Genomic DNA, 24,214 nt, shown 5'->3' on the forward strand with positions numbered 1-24,214 from the left:
ATTAAGCCTTTAAAGGGATACATTAAAACAAGTTTTCAGAAAATGTATAGTTTATAAACACAATCAATGTTTTCTCTTATAACTTCCCTTCAAATCTTAAACATTTCCTATTACCACCCTTCTCTGAAAATAGCAGCTTATTTATTAAAACACACTATCAAAAACATACATTGCATTGTTTTCTAATAGTTTAATGAATCTTTTTTCCCTCCAACAAGTTGAGAAGTCCCCAGGGAGGGGATATAAGATATTACATGTCTTGGTTCCTCCTTGGTCCCTAGCTCAGGGCTGGCCACAAAGAGTTGGTTTCTGCTCTTTAGTTGCCTACAAGAGAAAGTGAAACACGAAGCCTAAATTCCAGCACTTACAAAAGCTCAGGCTGCACTTGGCTTTGGGTTTGGCGAATGTTGTAGAGTTGGAAGCCTGTCATATTGTTCTTCCTGTAAAGTAACTATTTTCCTCTGTTGTACAGAGGATAGCAAACACTGTAATGTATAAATCACAGACACGAAATTGAAAGACCATGTACATGATCCACAGAGAAAAATATACGTAAGTGGAGTAGGGAATGAGGAGGTTATGCCGGTACCAGACAAGCCTCTGGTTTCAAGGGTGCTTCCCTCCCAAAGGGAAGAAAAACAATGTTGTAACCAGGAAGAATGTGCCCTCGCAGCTGATGGCACTATAATAGCATAAACAATGACAAGTTCCATAAACATCACAAATGTGGGAATTTGCCTTGAAGTTCCTTCTGGGATCTAATTTAAAGGCACATCTTGTTGAAACTGAGGTCATGAGGGAAGCAGAAGTACGTGGAGAGAAATGCAGCCTGACAGCTGGTCTCTCCCAGCCGGCCCGGGCAAGCCTCGCCGCTCCGTGGGGAAGGACTTCTGGGGGAGGAGGTGTTGGTCGGAAGGGGCCCTAGAGTACACAGGCTTCTGCGACTGCAACCCCTCAGGCCTGCCGACACGAGGCACTGCAGAACCTGCGTGATGCCATGCTGGGAAGAGGATTTGGAGCAAGAAGACCCAAGTTTGAGTCTTCCTTCTGCCGTTTTCTATAGTTGTGTGACCTTGAGCAAGTCAGTGTGCCTAGGAGTGGCCACCTCCTCACGTGAAGAATGGAGCTGAAGCGAATGCCTGACGGGGCTGCTGTGAGGATCAAACGCAGCAGCCCATCTCCAAGGGCAGCGAGGGTGGCTGCCACGCTGTCATTTGGTGAACAAGGAGGTGCAGGCCAGGAGCAGTTGATGTGGAGGTCCCTCAACCTGAATATTCTTCATGTGCAAGGCTTCATTCAGGATTTTAGTTTTTGATAAACCAACTATTGCTTTTCTTCTTTAAAATCAGAATTGGAAATTTGAATGTGGAAACAGGAGGTGTCATCTGGAACAACGCGTGGGCAGCCCGGTTTCATCTTGATCTGTGGATGTATTGTGAATTTCTCGGGTCACCTAAACCTACCTGTGACTCCAACAGTGCTAGGAGTTTAGCAAGTGAAGAGCACACAAACAGACACTTAAATTATAGCCTGCAGTTCAATGCGCCCCTCGGGCTGAGTGTCCTTACGCAGAGAGGGTGAAGAGCCTGGTGTGGGTTCCAGGAGGTCAGAGAGGCTCCTGAGAGCTCAGCAATGACACCCTGTGCTTCTCAGCCACTGAGCAGAGTAGAGGAGCAGGGTGGGAGCAGGGAGCTGACAGAGGTTTGGTGGTCCGGGCATCCCTGAAACCTGTATCTAAAAACTCAGAAGGAAAGGCTTCCTCCCAAGGGCCCTGCACCCAAAAGCCGTTCCTGTCCCCTGCCCAGGCTGGGAGAGACAGAGGACATGCCTGTTTATTTTCAAAGTGAAGTTGACTTCACTCTCTTGTTCTAGGTGGTTCTTATTTTAGCTGAACTTTGTGCAGTCTCTCTCCAGGGTTGGAGGGAGGTGCTCCATGCAAACGTGAGGCAGCGAAACAGCAGATTCTGACCCAGCATTGAGAAAGGATTGGGGAAGCTATGTGTGTGGGGGTTGGGCACGTGGGTGGAGGGCTGGGCGGATCTCCTTGGGTCTAGAAATTCTGCTGTTCTTCCTGGAAATTGTGTATGTGTGTGTGGGTGTGTGTGTATGTATACATATATATGTGTATGTGTGTGTGTGTGTATATATATAATATCTTCTAAAACATCTTTTGCTGGACTTTGTTGGAAGAGAAAGGCTGGGTGAGGGACTTTAAGCCAAGTCCTTGTCTGAGACGAGTGAGGTTCTTTTGTGCTCAGAACTGTGGTACAATTCGTCCTAGAAAAGGAATCTGAATTGAGAGGGGATTTGGTGTGAAGCAGGGGAAGGTGTCGGGGTGCATAGATCTGTTCATTAGGGCAGATTAAAGTCAAGCCTCCCCTGAAATTGGTGGAAAGGCTTGCAGCCCTCTGTGGTTTGGAAGATTATGCAGCTATCACAATGCACTTCATGAGTAGGCTGTGGGGGCTGGATTTAATTTTATGTCCTCCGGGAGATTCTGGCAGTGTGTTTCTGTGGTGCGGAATCATTATTTACAATGAAACACTTACACGGAAGTAGTAAAGTTAATGGAGGTTTCAGTGGAATTAGCCTTGTTAAGTTCCCCAGTGACAGAGCCGGCTCCCCTCTCCAGTAACTGGATCCAGCAAGGAGGTAGCACGCAGAGCTAGTGGAGTTTGGGATGTGGATGAAATTGGGAGTGGCCCAAAGCAGCAAGCCCCAGGCCTTCAGTACTGGCCTGCAGCTGGGCTCTGTGATGGGGCTGCCTCTCTGGCCAACAGCCCCTGCATGGCCATGCTGTGTGTTCCCAGTCCTGGCAGCTCCTTGCGGAGTAAATGCTGTTAATCCACAGCCCGTTGTTGACTCTTGCTGCTGCTGTCAGAATTTCTGGGACCTGGAGCATGCCGAGGGCTGTGAGAAGGTCAGATGTGATTCACCCCCGTGCTCACATTCCCTAAAGTGTGACAGGACTGCACCACGTGGAAGGAGAGTCATTCAGGTGGGCCGCATGCCATGAGATTCTTGGATTGAAGTTCTCTTGGACGAGGTTGCCATGTTTACCCCCAGTTCCCTGGGCTTAGGAGCCAGGCAGATATGGGTTTGAATCCAGATTCTACTGGATGACCTTGAACGTGTCATGTGTATTCTCAAGATTCATTTTCTTTATCTCTAAAATGGGGCCACTATTTTTGCTGGCATCATAGGTTATTAGGAGGATGATGTGACTTAAGGTATGGAAAGCACTTAGTACTGTGCCAGGTCATGCTGTTTCTTTATTCTCTGTCCCAGCTTTCACCTGCCCCTCCATACTCTGTGTTTCTGGGCCAGAACACCCACAAACTGCATTTTCTGGGCTCCCTTTCCAGTTGGCTCCCTGTCAAGTTCTGCCCACGGGAGATCAGAGGGCTGGAAGAGAGAGGAGCCTTCCTTCTTCCTCATTCTCTTGCTCGTTGTCTTCTTCTAGGGGTGTCTCTGAGGCAGGGGCAGCTGTGGTCCTTCCTCCATGCTCTCAGCTCCTGGGACAGAAGCCGGTCCTCTTAGACTTCAGGTTTAGGTCACGTTTTCTCTTGTCTTTGTGACTCTCAGCCCTTGGGGAGATATTGGCTTCCTGCATTACCTAATCTTTGGTCACCCTATCTTCCTTCTTACTGTCACAGCACCTGGTAAGCAATTCACTGTGCGAAAACTCCTCTATTTGAAGGACCTAGCATGGTTTCTGTTTCCCTGACCGGACTGTGACTGATACAGTGGAACTCCCATTAGTTATAACAAGTGCATGGCCTTGGAGTCAGACAAGACAAGGTTTGCACACCCTGGCTCCACTCCTTACTTGCAGTGTGACCTGAGCCTCTGTGTTTGCATCCGTAAAATGGGGATGATAATAGACTCAGCTTCATAGGGCTGTCGCAAGGATTTAAAAAGATAACAATAGAAGTGAAAAGGTTAACACAGTGGGATAGTGAACATCAACACAACATGAGGGTTTGTTTCTAGATGTGTGTGTTGCTTTCTCAGGTTGGCCCAGGAGTGTTGGGGATGCCACTGGGAAGGGCAAGTGAGGCAGTGGGCCTGGACCTGGGTATCTGTGGGCAGCAAGGAGCCATGGGAGGCTTGAATGGGGGCTGCCTGGAGTACAGCAGTCTTTACACCCCTGATCTCCCTGTCACTTCCTCCCAGTTTGGTTCAGAGCTTCAGCTAAGCACCAGAGGCTAGGCCCTCCCTGTGGCCACCTGGTGCCATGGCTTTTCCCCCAAGTCTCCAGAGCTCAGGTAAGAGAGCAAGGGTCAGTGCTTCTGTCTGAAGAGTTGCTGGCAGTGTGGCTTTTAAAATCTACTTATTCATTTCACCTAATTAGCCAATGACCTAACACAAACCTATAATGTTATTTTCCCCTCAGAATGACACTCGTGGGGTTTGGAGAGCTACAGTATTTTATCTGCTGCTCAATGGCCAAACCTCTCAGCACTTACTTGCTTAGACAGTCCAGTGGGGATTGGTGGTGTTGGCCTTGCCCGGGGGTTATCTGGGAGTTGCAGGGCCTGGGAGCCGATCGATGTGCCATCCTTCAGGCTCCTGTGGAGTGCCAGGTCAGTATCTCTATTGTAAATGGCTTTCCCTGGGCTTTTCATCTCTAGGAGGGAAGAGTTGTGCTGAGCAAACCAAGACTGTGCAAACTTTGGAAGGATCCGAATCAGCAGAGACAACCTGCATCCTAAGCAGGTCACCTGGGCAGTGTAGACTGCCCACCTGACTCCACACTCTCAGGCCCTGCCTTTTCCCAGGTGGTCCTGGAGACCCGGAACTGGGAACCACGTATTTGGAGTAGCTCCAGCAGCCCGGAGAGCAAGGCCTCCACTCTACCATGTGCCCTCACTGCAGGGAGCCCACTTGCCTCACAAGCATCCTCGCCTTCAGAGAGGTCAGCTTCCAAGGTGCTCAGTACGGCCCCTTAGTCTTTGGCTACTTTGCTCAGGCCTCCTGTCCATGATTGAAGATCCTACTTGTTCTGTAAGGTCTAAGGAACCTTCCCTGGCTGCCCAGAGCCCGCTTAACTCTGTCTTTCTTGTCTTCCTCTGTATTGTATAATAGATATGTCATTATGTTTTCCTTTAAATGATTCTCCAGGTCTTTGTAAATGTCAGGCTGGAGTGTCTTTGTTGGTCTCTATAATGCATGGGATTGCCTGGTCAACCCTACAGGAGTCTGGACTTCCTTTTGGGGCCCTTTGTACAATTCTGGGTACTTGTATCAAGAAGACAGAGCTTTTAGGATATTGTTGTGCGGGCCAGTCACCTAAGCTTTCCCACCTGTGGATCAGAGAAGACTATACACTAAATGTTTTCAGACCTGACTTTGTGCCAGAAACACCTGGGAAAATATTTAAAAATACGAGCCCAAACCATACCCCTAATATTCTGCTTTAGTAGATTTGGAGGAAGGGCCTGGGGATGTGTATTTTAAAACCAGATTCCCCCAGGTAATTCTGATCTCCAGTGTACCAACCCTGGCACATGAGCCAGCCAATTACCCTTACCACAACACCACATCTTACATTTCTGAGGACAGTCGTATTTCAAGCATTCTGTTCCATTGCTCCCATAAACCATGGAAATAGTTCAGAACGCCTCAGGCTTTTTACCCAAGGTGAATCTCTCAGGCCACCTCTCAAACATAGATCAGGCAGGAGGCATTCTCAAGATCTCAGGTCCTGAGTTAGGAAATGGAAACTGTACCCTTTCCAGAAAAATCATCAGGAAGCCTTTGATTTTTAATTCTCTTGGTATCTAAGATTTGGAAGCTACTTTAGCCAAATAGTTCAAGAATCTCCTCTGCTGTAGTCACTCCCTGCGAGATCCCTTCCAGCTACAGGAGCTCACTCTTTCGCCATATTGATGACTCCAAGAGCAGCCTGACCTGTTAGAATCTTCTCCATTAGAGGATCAGTATCCACATCTCTGTCCTTTTAGGCCACGAGTCTTATCCTAGAGTGGTGGTTTTCAACCCTGGCCGCACCTCAAAATCACGTATTGATACCCAGACCTCTCGCACTGAGATTTGGATTCAGTTGTTCTGTGGTGAGGCCCTGGGTTTGGTTCTGATGTGAGCTGGATTTGAGAAGCCCCTGGAACAAGCCACGTAGCTCACATACATGTGTGCAGTATGAGGGGAAACAAATTGGAGCAAAATTTAAGAAAATAGAAAACTTAGGGCACAGTTTAGAATTTCCCTTACTATACTCTAGTTATTTCTCATCACTGAGGTTTCTTACTCCATTTTCCAGATAATTTTAAACTATCTTTCTCATTGCTGCAATTTGTTTCAAAACGACACTGATGGTGGCCACCCTCTGATCCCTGCTTGCTGACTGGACAGACTTCTGCTCTCGACAGAGTTGCTTGGTTTACTGCTTGCCTTTAATGCTGCTTTTCACTGTCTGTGCCTTCTCTGGCCCTTATTTTTATTGTGAGGGCAAGATTAACTGTTCGGTCCACTAAGTCAACTGAACCTTTTCTCTCCAGAACATCAAAAGAAAGGAGGAGAAGGAAGTCTGCAGCCATCCCTTGTGTTTTTCTCCATCATCTTTTTTCTAGTGTGACCTAGCTCCTGGGCTGGGTGGTGTCACTCTCTGCTATGGTGTGCCAGGGGCATTGGCATGGAATACAGATTATCCACCAACACCCTCTAGCCACACCCAGGGACTCCTGCCCGATTCAATTTCCAAGACAGCAACGTGCTTGTTATGGTGAGCACTGGAAGACCGCTTTTCACTTTCCACATGGCTTCCCTGCAACCTCCAACCGGAAGATGCACATCCTGCCCAATTCCTCCCTTTCTCCTCTCCAGACCCTTGTATGAAGACCCAGCCAGCCCTCAGGAAAAACTCACTGCATCAAATTCAGTTAAATTTCTCACTCTTCCCACATTGGATCCCCCCGAAGAGGCAAGCCTGAGAAGTATTAGTGTCAGGTTTTGCGTTCTCACTTCAGCAGGCTGTTGCCGTCCTTTTTGGTGACAGTCCCTGGTTTCCCAGCCCCTGTTGCATGGTGTTTAGCCCAGTACAATAAGCTAGTTGTAGGAGTCAGGGGAGAGATTTGCTAATATGAAAGTGTATGATTCCTACACATGCTCAGATTTCCAAATAAGCATATTGTATCTTTGCAATGGAGTTGCTCTCACCCTGTGCTACTGGTTTATAGGATTCATTAATTCTGCTATTAGAAACAGATCCCTATTGAAGTCAGTTAATAAACTGTAATAGTCTCTTGGTGAACTCAAAGCCAGGAAATATAGGAGCCTGATGGTAGCAATGCCTTGGGGGGGGGGTGGGAAACACTGCTTCTGTTCCTTGGCAGGGAAGGGCTGGTGCCCATTATTTACACATGCAGCAAATTTAAGGCAAGCCAAAGGAATGTATTGCAGAAACGTAGGGGAAAAGAAGAAAAATCAATGCAGCTTTTGTGTTTTAGTCTTATGGCAAGAAATCCTGCATTGTGTAAAAAGACAAAACATATGAGAACAAAATGCATCCTACATTTGACATTGTGCTCTCCTCGAATCTACATGTGTGAAGCTTGGTTATTTTTAGGTCCCCACAGTTCAATATAGCAGCCATTAGCCACATGTAACTACTGAGCCTCTAAAATGTGACTAGTCCAAATGGAGATGTTCAATGTGTATAAAGAACACTCAGGTGTTTGAAGGCTTGGTACCAAGAAAAGTGAAATATTCAATAAAAGTTTTATATTGATTGAAATGATGCTATTTTATTGTTTGTCTGAAGCAATGAAAAATTATATTTTAGATATGTTGGGTTAAAATGTATTATTGAGATTTATTTCACGTTTCTTTTTTTCTTTTTAAAAATGTGTCCACAAGACCATTCCAAGCTACATGCGTGGCTTGCATTTCTATAGGACAGTGTGCAGGAGAGCGGACTCTCCTGCGCTGGACAGGAGGCTGCTGACTTCTGGAGGGGAGTGTGGGCGTGTGGTTGAGAAACTCATTGGCCCATCTTAGCCTCTCCTTTGCCAGAGTCTGTTCTTCCTGGAAAGCCAGTCAACAGAATGTTAACACGATGTCCCAAAGGGAGCTATCTTCCAATGAACTGTCTTTTGGAAACCTTGGCCCAGTTTATGTTTTTTCTTTGTTCAAAGCAGAAGTGCTACCATGAAGGAACCAGCCGAGCCCCCATGTCATAGAGCTGGGAAAATACTCAACAATCATGAATGTATTAAGCACCTCCCAAGTGCTAGGCACTGTCCTGAGCACTAGGATGCAGTGGTGGACGAGGCAGGTAAGCTCCTCCTCCCCTGGAGCTTATATTCTGTAGTGGAGACAGACAATAAACGGGTATGTAAATAAATGAACAAGATGCCTTTAGGCAGTGATAGCTGCATGGATGTAAAATAAAGTGGAGACACGGAGTAGAAAATGACGCGGGGTTGAGTGGGTTTAAACCGGGTTGTCTAGGAAAGCCTCTCTGAGGAGGTGACATTTGAGAGTGAATGACAAGAAGAATCCCATCATGCAGAAATGTGAAAAATCAATGCTTTAGGTAGAGGGATCAGCTGGAGCAAAGGCCCTGAGTCTTCACCAAGCCTGGTGTGTTTGAGAACCAGAAGGAAGACCCATAGGAAGGGTGTGGTAGGAACTGGGGATGGAGAAGTGTCACGGGACAAATCATGCGGGACCTTGTAGTCATGGTAAGGGGTTCCGATTTTAGTCTGAGACTCTGGGAACCCTGTAGGGTTTCAATCTGGGAGTGACGTGACCACTCTGGCCCCTTAGTGGAGGATGGACCACAGAGATACGAGCCTGGCAGCAGGAAGACCACTGAAGAGGGTCCTCCCAGGCAAGGGATGGTAGTGAGTGAACCAGGATGACGCAGTGGACGTGGAAAGAGGTGGTTGAATTCAAAATTTATTTTGGTGGTAGAGCTGTCTGGAGTGGCTGATCATTCGGCTGTGGAATGTGAGGGAAAGAGAGGCATATGGATGATGCCGAGATGTTTATCCCGAGCAACTGGATACTTGACTGGTGGTGTCCTTTACTGAGATGAAGAGGCCTGGGTGGGGGAAATGAATTTTGCAACAGGTGGGAATTAAAAGGGTTATTAAGAGTGCAGTTTCAGACATGTTGAGACATTCCAAGTGAAGACAGGGGAGGAGGATCTTGAGTCTACGACCCAGGATAGAGCTCAGGGGAAAGGTCTGGGCCTGTGATAGAAACAAGGAAGCTGTGGGCACCGACGTGACATTTACAACTGCACATCTGGATGGGCTCCCCAGGGGTGCGAGGGTAGATGGGGAATGGCAGAGTTCTGGAAACCCCAGGCTTTAGGGCCTTCCCATATTTAGAGGCTGAGCAGAGGAAGAGAAGCCACCAAAGGTGAAGGTAAACTTGATTAAAAGTACAGAAGCCAAACCTGAAAAAATCTAAAACTCCTTAGCCCTGCGTGGCGTCAGGTATAAACTCTTAGTTTTTGGCCTTTTGCTGATTTGTGTTTGAGGAATTCCCAGGCCCAAGGAGGCTCAGTGTTGGGTGGGGAAGACACGCTTCTTGGGAATGCCTCAGGCAGCAATCCTGCTGGCTGAGTCCCAGGGTATACCCAGGAAGCTGCAGAAGGAGCTTTTGTTCAGGATAGGATTTTAGACACCCACTTATGAGAGCAATCTAGGAAGGCTGCATGGAAGAGGCAAGTCCTGAGCAAGCCTTGAAAGGCAGTGAGAATAAAGATATGAGAGGGCCCGCTAGGTGTGAAACCAAACCTTGAGGTGGAAGTGAGCTCAAAGTGCATGGGGGAAGTGGTGAAAAGGAAATGGATTATGAAGAGGTCTAGGGTAAGTGTGACAGCTGTCTATATCAGAACTCAATAACTTTTGCTTTTTCATCAAAAGTAGAGGTTTTGTTTCGGTGCATAAGGGAAATAGAGCTGGACAGGCCCACGAGTGCCTGCTTGGAAATAATGCACTTTTGAGGAGTGCAATTGATATGGGACTTAAGAAATTATTTAGGCAGATAGTGAGGGTATGGGAGCCCCTGGTAAGGTTTTCCTTTTAATGAAAAGCAGCCACCAAATAATTTTCTTTTCTAACGAAGAGGAGCCTGTAAAATCGAGCTGCAAGTATAGACAAGCTGGAAGCTTGCACAGGTGAATGCCAGCAGTTGTGCCAATAGGAAAAGACTACCTGGGACTAGGCATGTTCAAAATGGTGGCTGCATCTTCCTTCTCTTTGCCAGTCTCATGTACAGTAAGGAACAGGCAACATGGCGCTGGCCGGGCAAAGACCCTATTTGCATAATAAGATTAGGTGGGGCAGTCAGTTTCCCCACATTTTATGTAAATGTCACACCTGGTCCAACCAATCTTTGAGCCCTATGTAAATCAGACACCACCTCCTCAAGTCTGTCCATAAAATCTGGTGCACTCCACTGTGGGCCAGAATTCCCACTCAGGGGCCCCTTTCTCTCTCGCAGGAGAGACAGCTATTCTCCTTTCTCTTTGTTTTGCTTGTTAAACCCCCACTCCTAAACGCACGCCTTGTATGTGTCCCTGTCCTTAATTTTCTTGGCATGAGACAATGGACCTTGGGTATTACCACAGACAACAATGCAGTTTCAGAATGATGAAATAAAGGTGGTGTTTGAGGCTGATTAATCTGGCATGAGGCAATGGGAAAGGCAACTGAATTTTCGAAATACAAATCCTGTAGCCATCATGTCTGGAGAGCTGGACACAGGCTCCTGGGAAGGCTGTGTGAGAAGAACTGGAGGATTCTCAGAGCCTGGAGGTTCTGAGCCAGCCTCAGGGTGTCATTTGTAAGGGGCAACCCTAGTAGTGATGGCCCTGGGAGTCAGATCCTCAAAAGCCAGAAGACCTGCATGGACAGGTTTTATGCAGAGGAGGTCCTTAGGTGTCATTCCCAGGCTCTCCCTGCTCTCAAGAATGAGCTGAGTCTGTGGCACATGTGGTACCCTTTGAAAGAGCCTTACAGCCTTGAAGCACCTGTCCCGCCTATCAGTGCATTGCTCCTCTTCGTGTAATTGTGTATTGAATGTATCCCCCGCTGAGCCAGAATGCCTTGAGGGCAGCCTCGGTCTGTTTTTGTGAGTCTTGATATTATTCCCAGACCCCCGCACCAGGCCTGGAAAATAGCAGGTGCTCGATTAATGCCTCTGGACTAGTTGGAAGGCAGTGATGTCCTCCCGATCTGGACTATCAGGCTGGGAAGACCTCACACAGAGGCAGAAGTCGTAACTTCCATTTTCCGTGCAGCCACTGACAGCTGTGGGATGCGTGGCATTGGCTTCTTCGGGTATAGTCCTCACACTGGTCCCTACTCCTTCCTTCTGTCTCTGCGAACTGGTCTCATCTGGCACATGGTAGTTTGGGATTTATTTCTACACAACATTCTTTTTTTCTTTTTGTTTTATTTTTTATTTTTTCCATTTTTGGTGCTATCCTGACTTGGGGGAGACTTTATTTCTTGGAGCTTTTGAAACCAGATCTTGTTCATTGAGACCAATTCTACTGAAAGTAGGGTGCAGGCCCAGGAGGGGATGCCAGGACACACCAGACTGAACGCTTTGGGGATAGCACGAGATACTCCTGCACTCCTCTGTTGGCCACACCACCTTCAGCATCTATGTTACCCTCTGAAGTCTTTTTTTTTTTTTGGAGACATGGCTTCCTCTGTCACCCAGGCTGGAGTGCAGTGGTGTAATCTCTGCTCACTGCAACCTCCACTTCCTGGGTTCAAGCAATTCTCCTGCCTCAGCCTCCTGAGTAGCTGGGATTATAGGTGTGCGTCACCATGCCTGGATAATTTTTTGTATTTTTAGTAGAGATGGGGTTTCACCATGTTGGCCAGGCTGGTCTCGAACTCCTGACCTCAAGTGATGTGCCCACCTTGGCCTCCCAAGGTGCTAGGTTTACAGGCATGAACCACCGCACCTGGCCTGAGGTAATCTTATTATACCTACCACTAGGAAACAGCCCTCTCGTCTGTGGCCCTTATACTCAAGTTCACACAACCTGTCCAAAAGAACTGCCCTTGAAGTGAGCAGATTGAGCTGCTAGTGACCACACGTCCTGTGGACCAAACAGTCTTGGTGGTTCACTGAATTCCTTTTTCTGTTCTGTTTTCCAGGTTCAGTTGTGTTTCGTTTGTGTGCAGGGGTGGGGGAGGGGTGGGGGGAGGGGCGGGGAGTGAGTGAAGGGTACGTTTGCCCCTTGTGGTGTTTGGGTTGTCAGGTTGGCTCTGGGTTTTTCCATCTTCTCCTCCAGCACAGAGGCATGGAGGGGCAGCTGAGTACAATTCCAGCTGGCTTGTTCCTGGATGTCCTCTTTCGCTGACTTTGGGGGAGATGCGAGGGAAAACGTTTCAGAAGGCTCAGTTTCACTATCAGGGTTTCAAAGTCATCCGGAAGGAAACAAGCCAAGACAGCATACTTAACTTTTCTCTTTAATTTTTTGATTTTATTTTTAATACTGCGAAGTTCACACTGAAGTCCCTTAACATCTGGACTTCCAGCTGCAGGTATTCTCCTTGGTTCCTGCTTCACACTAGCCCTCAAGTGTGGGTGGGTTGGAGGACAAGATGACGAGAGTCATATCTGGTAGCAGTTAATTGACTTGGACTATCAGGACTGGAGATTGAGCTTCACCAGATGTTCCCCAGATTGAACAACATGGCTTCATTCTTTTGAGCCTGCTCTGTCCCGGGACGCTCCCCTCCTCTGTCTGTCCTCCCAGGGTCTAGCCCCGAGGGCTCCACGAACTCTCAGCACCCTGGCTACTTAGAAAAGCCACATGTTGTGTTCTGTTAGAGATGTACTATGTCTTAAAAGATGCATTCTAGTTTGGAGTGACAACTTTAATAGAAGTTTAAATTCTGGGGAAAAATAAAATATTTGACTATATTACAAAATAAAGCCTCAGTTGAGGATTTCATATTTCATGCCTTAGAAACATGAAGTTCTGTGTGTAATCTAACAAGGATTTATTTCAGGTTGTGCAGACGAACTCCTCCTTTTTCAAGGAGTTCGTAGTGCCTGGTGGGTAGAGACAGAGGTAGAAAAACATCCAAGGCAGCAGAAGGCAGTGTCCGAGTGCCTGGGAAGCTGAGCGCAGGAAGGCTAGGGCAGGGAGGACTCAGGCTGGAAATCAAGGAGGTTCTCCCAGAAGGAACCATCCTAAGCATGAGGAGAAGACACTGTCTCTACCATCAGGGACCAGATTCACTCATAAGGTAAGCTGTCTAGATGTGTGACTTGGGTCTCCCTTAGTTCCATTTGGATTTTGCGGTGAGAGGACATGACCCTCTGGCCATCTCAGCTTCAAGAGGTAACCTGTCGTTCTCCCTGCCCTATCCTGTTTACCAAAGACCTCTTGGTTTCCAGGGTGTTGCCTCAACGGCCCACATACCTACAGCTCTGCTGGTTACAGAGCATCCTCACTGACTATCAGAGGCACAATTCAGCTGGTGGAAAGAGAGGGAACAGAATTCCAAGGGAGAAGAGCAGCATGACAGGCTTCCTGAAATGTGAGTGCCCTCCTGTGCTGTTAAACATCTGTTTGGAGAACATCCTTTTTAATTATGCCATTTGTCCTCCATTTAAAGTGTGAGGAGCCCCCTTGACCCCATCTAAGCTGATCATAAAAGAATGTTTTAAGGAAAAACTCTCTGAAGTAGAATTCTATTTACAGAAATACAGTTTGAACACAGTCTCCCTATATAGAGCTGGGTGAGGTGAGCAGCACTCAAGGGGTCACGTTTGCATCTGGAAAGCAGCCACTTGCCCTTGAGGCACGAAGCATTTTAGCTACAGTAAGTAAATATTAGCCCTGGCTGGCTGGGAGACTGAGGAACAGAGAGGAGAGATGTATATTTCCTTCCCAGTCTCCTCTTCTGACCCAGCAGACCACTTAATGTGAAGAGGCTGTTTAACAACAAAAGGAATTGTGCTATTGTTGTAAGGAGGAACTTTGAGGTTGCTGGGATACTTATGAATATCCATCAAACTTATGCATATTCATAGAGTGTGGGTGTGATTGACAGCCCACACCTGAAATGTTCCCTGGAGCATCCTCAAAAGTCCTTTCAGTCATGATTGTGGGCATCGCCCTGACTCAGTGGGCTCTGCAAAGACTGGGCTCCCTTAGGTGGCATCTGCCTGGAGGATCGTCTGGGGTACTTGTCTTCCCATTTATGCACAGCAGGGTGTCCCCATCCAGGTTGCTCCAAGTACCGCTTCAGAAAATAAGCAGTTATGGGGCAGCATAATTGGTACCAGAAGCTAATACCAGCAATTGGTACCAGTAACCACCCAGCAGCACTCAGTGGATTCTCAGGGGCAGGGGCACTTCCTATCCTCTATCCGCTTAGCCCTGGGCCAAGGCCCCTGAACGTCGAACTCAGGAAGGGTTTACTCCTGTTACTGTGCATCAGCAACCCAGTTTGGGCTGCATTAATAAGAAAAAGTTGGCAAGAGGTGGCCAAACCTCTGAATTAGATGCAGAGCTTTCTGTGAGATAGAAGAACAAATAATCAGGACAAAATATACTGTGATAAGGAAGCCTGCCCTTTTGTTTAGTGACATGCATCTCTGCTCATGCTATTTAAAAAATGACTATTTCATTTGCAAGGTGATAAAAGAATGAATGGAAGTGTACCTATGAGCACCTCTGTAATTGAGTGCCTATCTGCAGGATGAATAGTAGAAGGAAATTATCTACGATGGGCCAACTCTCTGCTTTTCTAGGACTGTGCATTCTATTCTTTCTGTTCAATGGAGGACGTTGTCTACTCCACCAAATTAACCAAACACAGATAATGTTGTCAGAGAACGACTCCATTAGATTTCACAGATGCCTGACACCAAGACAAAAGCCTCTACCCTCACAGCATTTCAACTTCAATTTTTTCCTACGTGACTCAAAAAATAAATTTGTTTTGCGGGCCAGAGATGATGAGTTTGACAGATTTTCAGAATAGGAAATAAAAGAAAAGTTAGCAATATTGGATGGGGTGATTCCAGCAAATTTCATTAGGCGGTGTCCCACACATGGGGATGCAGGCAACTTGGTGAACTGGAACCTTCTGATTGGGGTTTGGGGGTCTGGCCCCAGCCTGACTGTGATGTGAACTCAGTTTGCACATTCTGCCACATAGAGTTGATGACACTGAGATTCAGAGCAGTGACCCAGAGCTGAGAAGTCTGGCAGGGAACTGAGGGCTGGTGAGGGGCTGCACCCACAGTCTCCAAACAGGTCAAACGCAAAATGGCGCTCAAGTAATAGTATCGTGGAAGTCTCAGGCCTGTTGGGAGAACTGAGCAGAGCAGGGCACAGGACATCCTGGAGGTGGAACATCTATCTGGGAGAGGAGAGTGTGGAAAAATTCTTCTCCCACAGTGCTGCCTGGGCTAATTTTGCACTCATACAAACCTTCAGGAAGATTTAAGTGATCATGTGATCTCTTTCTATTTGTTTCTCTTCTTTTTACTGAAAGGATCATGTATAACAGGGAATCTTAGGAAACAACCCCATCATCTCAGCACTCTGGATGCGATAGTCACATTGCTGCGCATTTCTTTTCATACGCACATTTGGGAGCTTGGGTTTTTTGCTCCCTCTTCTCTACCCTCTGAGGCTGGAGCATGGCACACACCTTCCTTGCGGGGCATACGCCAAGTTGGGAGAGCTCAAGGGACTCTTGAGTGATGCAGCTCAAGGAGGGAGTGGAGGCGGAGGCCCTTTCTGCGTAATAGCGCATGCGGTTATGCCTAGGGTGGACTCCCTGGCAGAGCAGGGGCATGATTGTCTGGTGTATTTTTGAATGTGGGACCTTCATTGCCTCCCTAGGGGCCTGGCTGTCAAGCTCGATGGGGAAATGGGCTGGGAAATGAGGGGAGGTGGGTGAAGTGGATGAAGGAGTACTGAGTCTGAAGACTGAGGAGGCCAAGAGAGGGATTCTGGGAGGGGCAAGCAGAGGGAATTAAGAAACCAAGGAGGCAGTGGGGTTGGGGCTAAGACAGAGGTGGCGTTAGGAGAAGGCTGCCTGAGGGGCTGTGAAGAGGGTCCCCACATGTGCAGTTCTGAGAGTCAGGAAGAGAGTCAAAGCCCCAGCCAAGGAGGGTTCCATACTGGTGACAGTGGGTGACTGGGTCTGGCATAAATGACTTCCTTGCACCCCTTTCTGGGTATCATGCAGATCAGTCAACAAGGAGTCAGACTATTTCATGGCTTGTTCTATCCTGCCCTTTCAATGTTTAGGGGTCAGAGATACAGTTTTACTCCGTGTGTGTGTGTGTGTGTTTTCAGTCATAGTATACCCACTAGGCTAAGTTCACTTATCCTTGCCTGGTGTGATCCTATAAGGCTTTGCCAAGTTTTCAATGACCATACAGTCATTGGCTGTGCTGACTTGCTATGGTGTAGTGGGCACTGCACTGTATCAGCGGTGCGGTATCCTGGTAGGCCCTGAGGACAATGTGACCAGGCAAGGCTTTTCTCCAAAGTGCCAGGAGAGACCCAACTTTTCTTCTGGGCCACTGTGGGGAGAGTTTGTCTTGTTGTGTTTATCCAGGATGAGGCCAAGGTCCTTTAGGGCATGGAGAACAGGAACCTTTCCAGGCATTTTGAGCAGAAAGGGATTGAATATAGGGATTTAGAGGCTTATCCAATTGTTGGAGATGGGGTGGGGTTAAGCAAAATTCAGAAAGGCTACATTCAGGATTTGGAAATGTAAGCATCTTATGGGAAGCTAGCTGAGGATTTCAACTGCCTCCAGCCTTGAAGCAGGAGATTCTCAGAGGAAACCTGGAGGCCGTTGGTGGAGCCTCAACTCATTGGCTCATAGCTTCCACCTGAAAGTCAGGGCTTATCTTTCTCTTCTGCCCTCCAAATCTCACAGGAGTGCCTCTCACTGGTATACTCTAATTGGAACCCTGCTGATACGGGACTCCTGGGATGTGGAAGAGGGTGTAGAAAGAGGCCTACTGATACCAGGTAGACAACAGACAGTTTGGCATGAGGGTCTTTGTAGCCCCAGTGCCTAGCACAGTGCCTGGCACAAAGTAAGGACTAAACACACAATTATTGAAGAAACAAAGAGTGGGTGGGAGTACAACTCAGAGGGGCATCCTTACTCCACCCAGAAAGACCACGTTTCTGCCCCCATGTTTCTGCCACCTAGGGTGGGGTGGATAGTGGGTTTCCAGGGATTTTTTCCCATTTAGAAGGAGGGACGGTCTGGGACTCCAGGAGGTGCTCTTGGACTTGGGGAGATGACAATTATGGCTCTTGTATTCCAAGCTTCCTAAGGTGGGGAAACAAAAGCCTGTACTGGGAGGTGTATCCCTGGGAGTTGGGTTGAAGTATAGAGGCGGGGCCCAACTGTGATTTCCCTTCTACCTTTCTGTCGCCTAGCCAGCTCTTACATGCAGACTATGATCTCAGACATCTTAGACACTTGGCTTGGAGTTGGAGGAGGTGAGTTTGTTCGGGTATGTGGGTGAAACTGGGGAGTGTCTCAGGAAGAAAGCTATATTCATCAGTACTCTTGATTGTACACAACAGGCAAACCTCTCAAGCTGAAAAGTTTGTTTGACTCACAAAGTGAGACATTCAGGGGTGCCTGCTTTCAGGTAAGGTCAGATCCAGCAGAACAAATGATAGTCTTTCTCCCCCTTCTCTTGGTTCTGCCCTGATTGTTTGTTCTGTGTGAGTCTAATTCTCCCCCTACTGCAGGTGAGCTTCCTTCATGTAGTCAGGGAAAATGGCTGCTAGCAGCTCCGGGCTTACATGGCCTCAGCCTGGCAGTCAGTGGAAAGCAAGCCTCCTCTCCACACCTATGTATCTGCACCTGGAAATGAGAAGCCTTGCTAAGTTGTGTACGCCTATACCAGTTACTGTGTTTGGTGAGATGTGGCACTGTAGTTGTTTCAGCTGGGCACAGCCGCCCACCTCCGTGGCGAGAGTCTGGGGCTAGAGGAGGGAAACAGTGACTGGTAGTCCCACAGGACCACAAGGAGAGCAGAAGGGATGGTTCCCCAAAGGAATAAAAGTTGCAGGTACAGCAATCTATTTTCAGAAATAAACAGAACAGGAAGAGGCTTGGGCTGGGATGATGGTACCTCTAGGCAGAGAACAAACGCTAAAGACCATCAGGGAAGTCAGGTGTTCAACACAAAGACATTATCCAGTTGGTTAACATATTACTTAGCAGCAGTGGGCTCTGAAGGAGAGGCACAGGTGTTCAGACAGCTCAGGACTGACTTGGTCCATGGGGCAGGAGGCTCCCTTGAGAAGGGCACAGTAAGCTGAGAGAGGAAGGATGGGCTGGATTTCGGATTTTGATGAGGTGAAAGGGGTGGGGAGTGGGAGGTGTGTTTGCATGTCCAGGCTCTGACCAGGGAGCACAGGGCTGCTGGCTGGAAGGAGCAGCGACTGAGGGTCTCCACTTGCCATCTCCAGCTCGCCTGGGAGTGGGAACTTGCTTCTGTCCCACTGGAGCCCTCAGGGGAGATCAGAGAAATGGGTACTGTCTGGCTCCCCCATGCCTCCTCTTGTCTCTCCAGCCCCAGATAACCTGGAGAGGAGGAAGGGGTTCTCCTAACGGCACCTGGGCTGAACTCGCGTCAAGGCCCTGGCTGGCAGTGGGGCGAGCACACCGCGGTGGTTATGCTTGCTGCAGGATGGCCTCCCTAGCTGCTGCATGAGGCAGACAGAAAGGAGGCTAGGCTGTTGTGCAGGTGAGAGATGGTGGCTGCTACAGGAGGCTGAAGCAGCGGAGGTGGTGTAGAGCGTCACATTCAGGACGTGGTTAGGAGGTGAAGCGAACTGGTCTCATGGATGGAACTGGTTTGGGACATGGTGTGGAGAGAGAGAGGAATGAAGGGTGATGGCAAGGCCTGTGGCCTGGGGAGATGGTAGTGCCACTGGCTGAGGTACGGAAGGCTGGGAAGAAGCTGATTGGGAGGAAATAAGCACATGTGTTCTTCAACATTGAGTTTGAGGAGATGCTTGGAAAGCAGTTGGTCTCTGGGTCTGGGCTGGAGACACAGGCATGGAAGCTGTTGGTTTAGAGACAGTGAGGAAAGTCGCAGCGGTGGGCACCTGTGTGTGGGATCAGGATGGACCAGGCCTCGGGCCCAAGGAACAGAAATATGTGGAGGTCGGTGAGAGGAGAAGCAGCCAGAAAACGGAGAAACCCGAGCAGGTGAAGGCGACAACCTGCCTGCGATAAATCATGCCAGTGCTGCCGGGCTGCAGATGTGCACTTCAAGGACCCCCAGGTGCCAGGGCCTGTCGCGGCAGCGTGATGGATGAAGGCTGCTCCCCACCTCCCTACCTCCCGCCGGTGCCTGCTTCCTGCCACCACCAGGCAGTCCCTCAGGAATAGAGAAATAGCTGAGCAGCTTTGCCATGACAGCCTTTTAAAAGTGACTTTTAAAACTTCTTATAATTGTTGACTAAAAGGCCCCTTGCTCCAAAGGCTCTATTTGTGGTGGAAGAAGGAAAGTCATTTTAGAAAAAATGTCTGGGGAGGTGAAGCGTTCTAGTAAATTGGCCAGGCAGCATTTGTAGCTCCGGGCTTATTTCAAAAGTCATTAAAAGCCCCTCAAGAAAGGGCTGCAAAGTAGTTATTTTGAGAAAGGTGGTCATTTGTGGGGGGAGGGGAAGGAGAAAATGCCAGCTTACAAGTCAGTGGGAGGAGGAAGCAGTTGGTCCCTGTTTCCCTTAAACGAAGCTTGTCCAACCTGTGGCCCAGGATGATTTTGAATGTAGCCCAACACAAATGCGTAAACTTTCTCAAAACATTATGATGTTTAGGCACCGAGCTTTTTTAAAGCTCATCAGCTATCGTTAGTGTTAGTGTATTTTATATGTGGCCCAAGACAATTTTTCTTCTTCCAACGTAGCCTAGGGAAGCCAAAAGATTGGATACCCCTGCCCTAAACCTTGGTGCAAGATTGTGCCTCACCAGCCTTGGCCAGGAAGGTGGTTCCTCCCTGTCCCCTCCCTGGGTACTGTCTCTGTCCCATCTGCATCTCTTTGCCCTTGCTTTGACTGCCTCCAACATTTGGAAGGACCGCTTCTCAGCACCAACCTTTCCAAAATAAGGCTGTTTTGTAAACTCCTTTCCCTAACTCATCCTGGACTCTGATAGCTCTCTGAATTCCTGAAGCCCACATGGTCTACAGGCCCTGCACTTTCCCCTGAACTCCTGTCGTCCATGCCGACTGCACAGGCTGGGACGCCGCGTGCCGATGTTTCATGCAGGTCCCTGGCTTTCCCCCAGCAGGCAGGGATGTATGCTGAGAGAGAAGGGTGCTCAGGTGCTGCGGGGGATGAACTGCAGAATATCACCAGGTGCCTTTCCTCCTTGAGCAGTGCGGGGAGCTGGTACGTGGCACGTGTCGCATCTCTGTTGTGGCCTTGTTATGTTTTATGTGGGGTTATCCTAGCACACACAGGCAGGAGGTAAATAGTGTGGTGCACGTGTGTCTAGTCTTTGGCTTTTCTGTGGTTGTCAAGGTGAGGGCAGCTAGGCAAGCTGGGCCAGGAGAGGGAGGTGTTACCAGCCGCAGCCTGGGAGAGAGATGAGATGGGTAAGAATTTGCAGATAGCATACAACCACCTCCTGCTGGGGGCAGGGTAGGAGGGTTGTGCCTGCCAGCCACAGGTACCCCGTGTCTCTGAATCTGAGTGGGCTCCCAGGGCCTGCCTCAGAGCCCTGTACCTAGTGTGGAGCTGCAGACAGGTGGGCTTCTGGAAGGGCAGAGTGGCTCACCTGTGAGGAGCTTGGAGGTATGAAAATGAGAAGAAGTGTCTGTGGCTTAACCCATCTTCAGTTCTAGAATTTTCCTGGGTCCCAGCTCTGGGCACCATGGGATGCTTTAGTGACCTCATAAGTTCTTTTCTGCTGAAACTAGCTTGAATGGGTACTGGTCACAGTGGGCCATTTTCAGAGTGCCAGACCAGAAAGGTCTGCAGGGATGGCTCACCCCCGGTGTTGGCTCCCCAGCTAGGTTTTGTCCCTGGGACTGGTGCCCATGGGGTGCTAGGAAGATCCCAGTGTTAGAAGACCTGTGAACATTAGTTTACGTGCCCCGGAGAAGAGGGGCACGTGGAACCCAGGGAAGCTGGTGTCTCACCAGTCAGGGGTGGCTGGCTGGATTCTTTCTCCCTGCCTTCCCTCCCTCTTTCCCTTCCTCCCCACCTCCTTTCCTCTCTACCTTCCTCCCTCTCTCCTCCCCTCTAATTCCTTCCCTTCCCCTCTCTCTCCCTCCCTTCCTCCATCCCTCCCTCCTTTCCTCCCTTCCTTATCCTCTCTCTCCTTCCCTTTCTCTCTCCCTCCCCCACCTCCATTAATAAATTAATTAATGTGTCCTAGGCCCACCATAGGAGGCTGGGGATACAATGACTAAGGTCTGTGCCTTCAGTGTGGGAAAGGCAGACAGAACCGACAGCTGCTTGGTAAGCATGGGGGTGATGGGTTTGGGGAGTACAGGGCTGTAGGAGCCCACAGAACTGAGGGGGGAAAAGAAGCTTCCTGAGTTTTTGGTTGTCCCTGGATGTTCTCTGTTATGGCTGGGTATGGCCAATGCAGGATATCATGAGGTTGGCTGGGTCAGAGCCCTGTGCGCAAGGATTGACTGGGAGAGAAGGGGGAGCCCAGTACCTGTACATGGCGTCCCTTGTTTCTGTTCCAGCTCTCCCTTATTTAAATACCTTTTGGTGCCTTTTTGTTTGTTTGTTTGTTTTTCTCTAAATCTAGTCTTACAGCTTAGCTAACATAAAACCATGTCTAGGAACCACATCTATGAGAAGAGTTCATTTGTCCACAATGATAAAATCTGGTATTTTTTAAAACTTCCCTGTATAGACCCCCCTCTGAGAATCACAGCTCCTTCATCCCGCTCACCCTGAGTTTGCTCCTCTGGGAAGCGAGGTGGCTGAAGTAGCTGCATTTCAAGGATTATAACATTTCAAACCTCCAGAACCCATCTTCTGGAAACTCAAAATATATGATTTAAAATTTTATTTTTACTTCTTTTTGGCCTGAGGGGGAGAAACCTCAGAAGGAGCAAATCACTTGAGAAAAAGCAAGTACGCTGAGCAGTACGGTCTGGGATGGGCCCGTGTTCACGGATGAGCGGAGGGCCAGGTAGGATTGGAATGAGCCAAGTTGCACTTGCTTTGGCTCAGCTGTAGGTGTTGTTTGATTCTTGTGCGAAGGAAGAGGCTGCAGGCCAGTGTTGTCCTTGCACGATGGTGTGTGTGGGGCGGGGAGGGAGGAAGAGGTTTGGCATATCCAGGTTTTCTTGGCTGTGCTCTGGGGCCAGGAGGCTGTTTTTAGAGTAGACTGTCTTGAAACTTGAAGGTGGGGGTTGCCTGGGTCCCCTGCAGGGCACTGGTTGACCTCAGGGCATGTTTGGGGAGCAAAGCACTGCTCAGGGTATGAGATGGGGCTTTGGAGCAAGGGGTGTTTGTTGATGGAAGATGCAAATAAGGCATCCCAGTCCTGGGGAAGGAGGAGGTTGAGTTGGACTCCTACGGAGAACTGAGAAAACTGTAAATTAAAAATTAAACCCTGAGCCCACCCAACTGACTGAACAGACTGCCTCTTGGCCAAGAGGGCCCCAGAGAAACCTGAAAATCTGAGTGCTTGGCCATGACAGGAAGGGAAGCTGGACACGCCTGGTTATACCCCCTTTCTTTTGGAGTTTAGGCATAACTGACCAGCATTAATGCTAAAATAGAGATCCTAAGACGGATGGAACAGACCCTTTGTGGCAATAAGATGCCAAATTATAAACAAGATCTAAGGCCATGCAAGGCAAGGACTGCAAGTCAAGCCGGCAGGCCATCAGTCTTACTACATAGTATCCTTACCTTAATTTAAAACATTCCTTTCTGCTGACTCCCAATTTTAGACAGAGCCTTACTCCTTTAACCAACCGCAAGTTAAAGAATACGTTAATCCACCTAAACCTGGAAGCCCCTGCTTCAAGACGTCCTGCCTTTTCAGGCCAAACCAATGTCTACCTTCCATGTACTGATTTATGTCTTTGCCTGTAACTCCTGCCCCCCTAAAATGTATACAACCAAACTGGAATATGACTGCCTGGGGTGCCCTTTGTCAGGACCTCTGGGGATTGTGTTTCCCCGGGCCATGGTCACTCATATTGGCTCAGAATAAATCTCTTTAAAATATAGTACCAGAGTTTGGTTTTTCCATTAACAAGAGGAAGGGTGTGAAGGGGACTGAGGAGTCCTGGGCTCAATGCAGTCTACTCTTCAGTGGAGCCAAGATGGGCATTGTTCGTCTCCAAGATTTTGTAACACTTTTTTGACTTGGTGAATCTGGTAGTGACACAGACAGGAGGCCGAAACACTGGGTAGAAGAGGGTGGTTCCCTGGCAAAGGCCTCACCCTCAAGCCTGGATACCCAAGGCCCTAAATGGGAACAGGCATGCCCATTTTCATCCCCAAAAAGTTGTCGTTTGGCCCACCATGCTCCCTATCCTGTACCCCATATGAGCCCTGAACTGCAGGCTCCAGAGTAGGTAAGGATATGAGACAAGCAGACAGACAGATGGCAGAACGGTGGAATGACGTGGCAGAGAAAGAAGAGGAGGAACATCTGAACACCAAGGGGAGTTTGGTTGGGGGCGGTCAGAGAGGGATTTGGCTGCTGGACAGCCAGGCTCCAGGGGAAGATCATCTTCCCATTCCATCCCCAACTTGTGACTCCCCATCCATCCCTCTGAGAGCCACCTCCACCACTCAATAAAACCCCTGCATTTATCCTTCAAGTCCGTGTGTGGCCTGATTTTTCCAGGATGCTGGACCAGAGCTCGGGATACAGGAAGCTGTCACACTGGTCCTCTGCCCTTGCAGAAAGGCAGAGGGTCCACTGAGTTGGTTGACAGTCAAGCCTTCCACAGACGGCAAGGCTGAAAGGGCACACTGTAACACACGCCCACTTGGGCTCCTGCACCTGTCTGCCTGTGTGCTCCCCTCCCATAAGGGATTTGAGCAGCAGCAGTGACTGAACAGGTGAGCTACACCCCTGTTGCATGTCCTGCCAGGGGGATCAGGGAACTCTCCCATTTCAGTAGCACAGATTTCTCTGTTGTTTCAAATAAGATTTGTGTCCTTATCTGAGGGATAGCTGTGTAAGGAACACATGGGAAAGTGGTT

General features: G+C 48.7%; 1 long non-coding RNA gene across 2 annotated transcripts; it reads left to right on the plus strand.

Annotated features, from left to right (window-relative positions):
* The first annotated feature begins 20,886 nt into the window (after nt 1-20,886).
* LOC105467150 (uncharacterized) lies at nt 20,887-23,807 on the plus strand. Of its 2 annotated transcripts, none has more exons than XR_011624222.1 (3): nt 20,887-21,484; nt 22,075-22,175; nt 22,945-23,807. It is a non-coding gene; the product is annotated as an uncharacterized lncRNA (long non-coding RNA). The 2 variants fall into 2 exon arrangements; XR_978651.2 differs by having other exon boundaries at nt 20,887-21,171; nt 21,402-22,175.
* Nucleotides 23,808-24,214: the final 407 nt, after the last annotated feature.

The sequence above is a fragment of the Macaca nemestrina genome, chromosome 6 (genome assembly GCF_043159975.1).
Source record: "Macaca nemestrina isolate mMacNem1 chromosome 6, mMacNem.hap1, whole genome shotgun sequence".
NCBI lineage: Eukaryota > Metazoa > Chordata > Mammalia > Primates > Cercopithecidae > Macaca > Macaca nemestrina.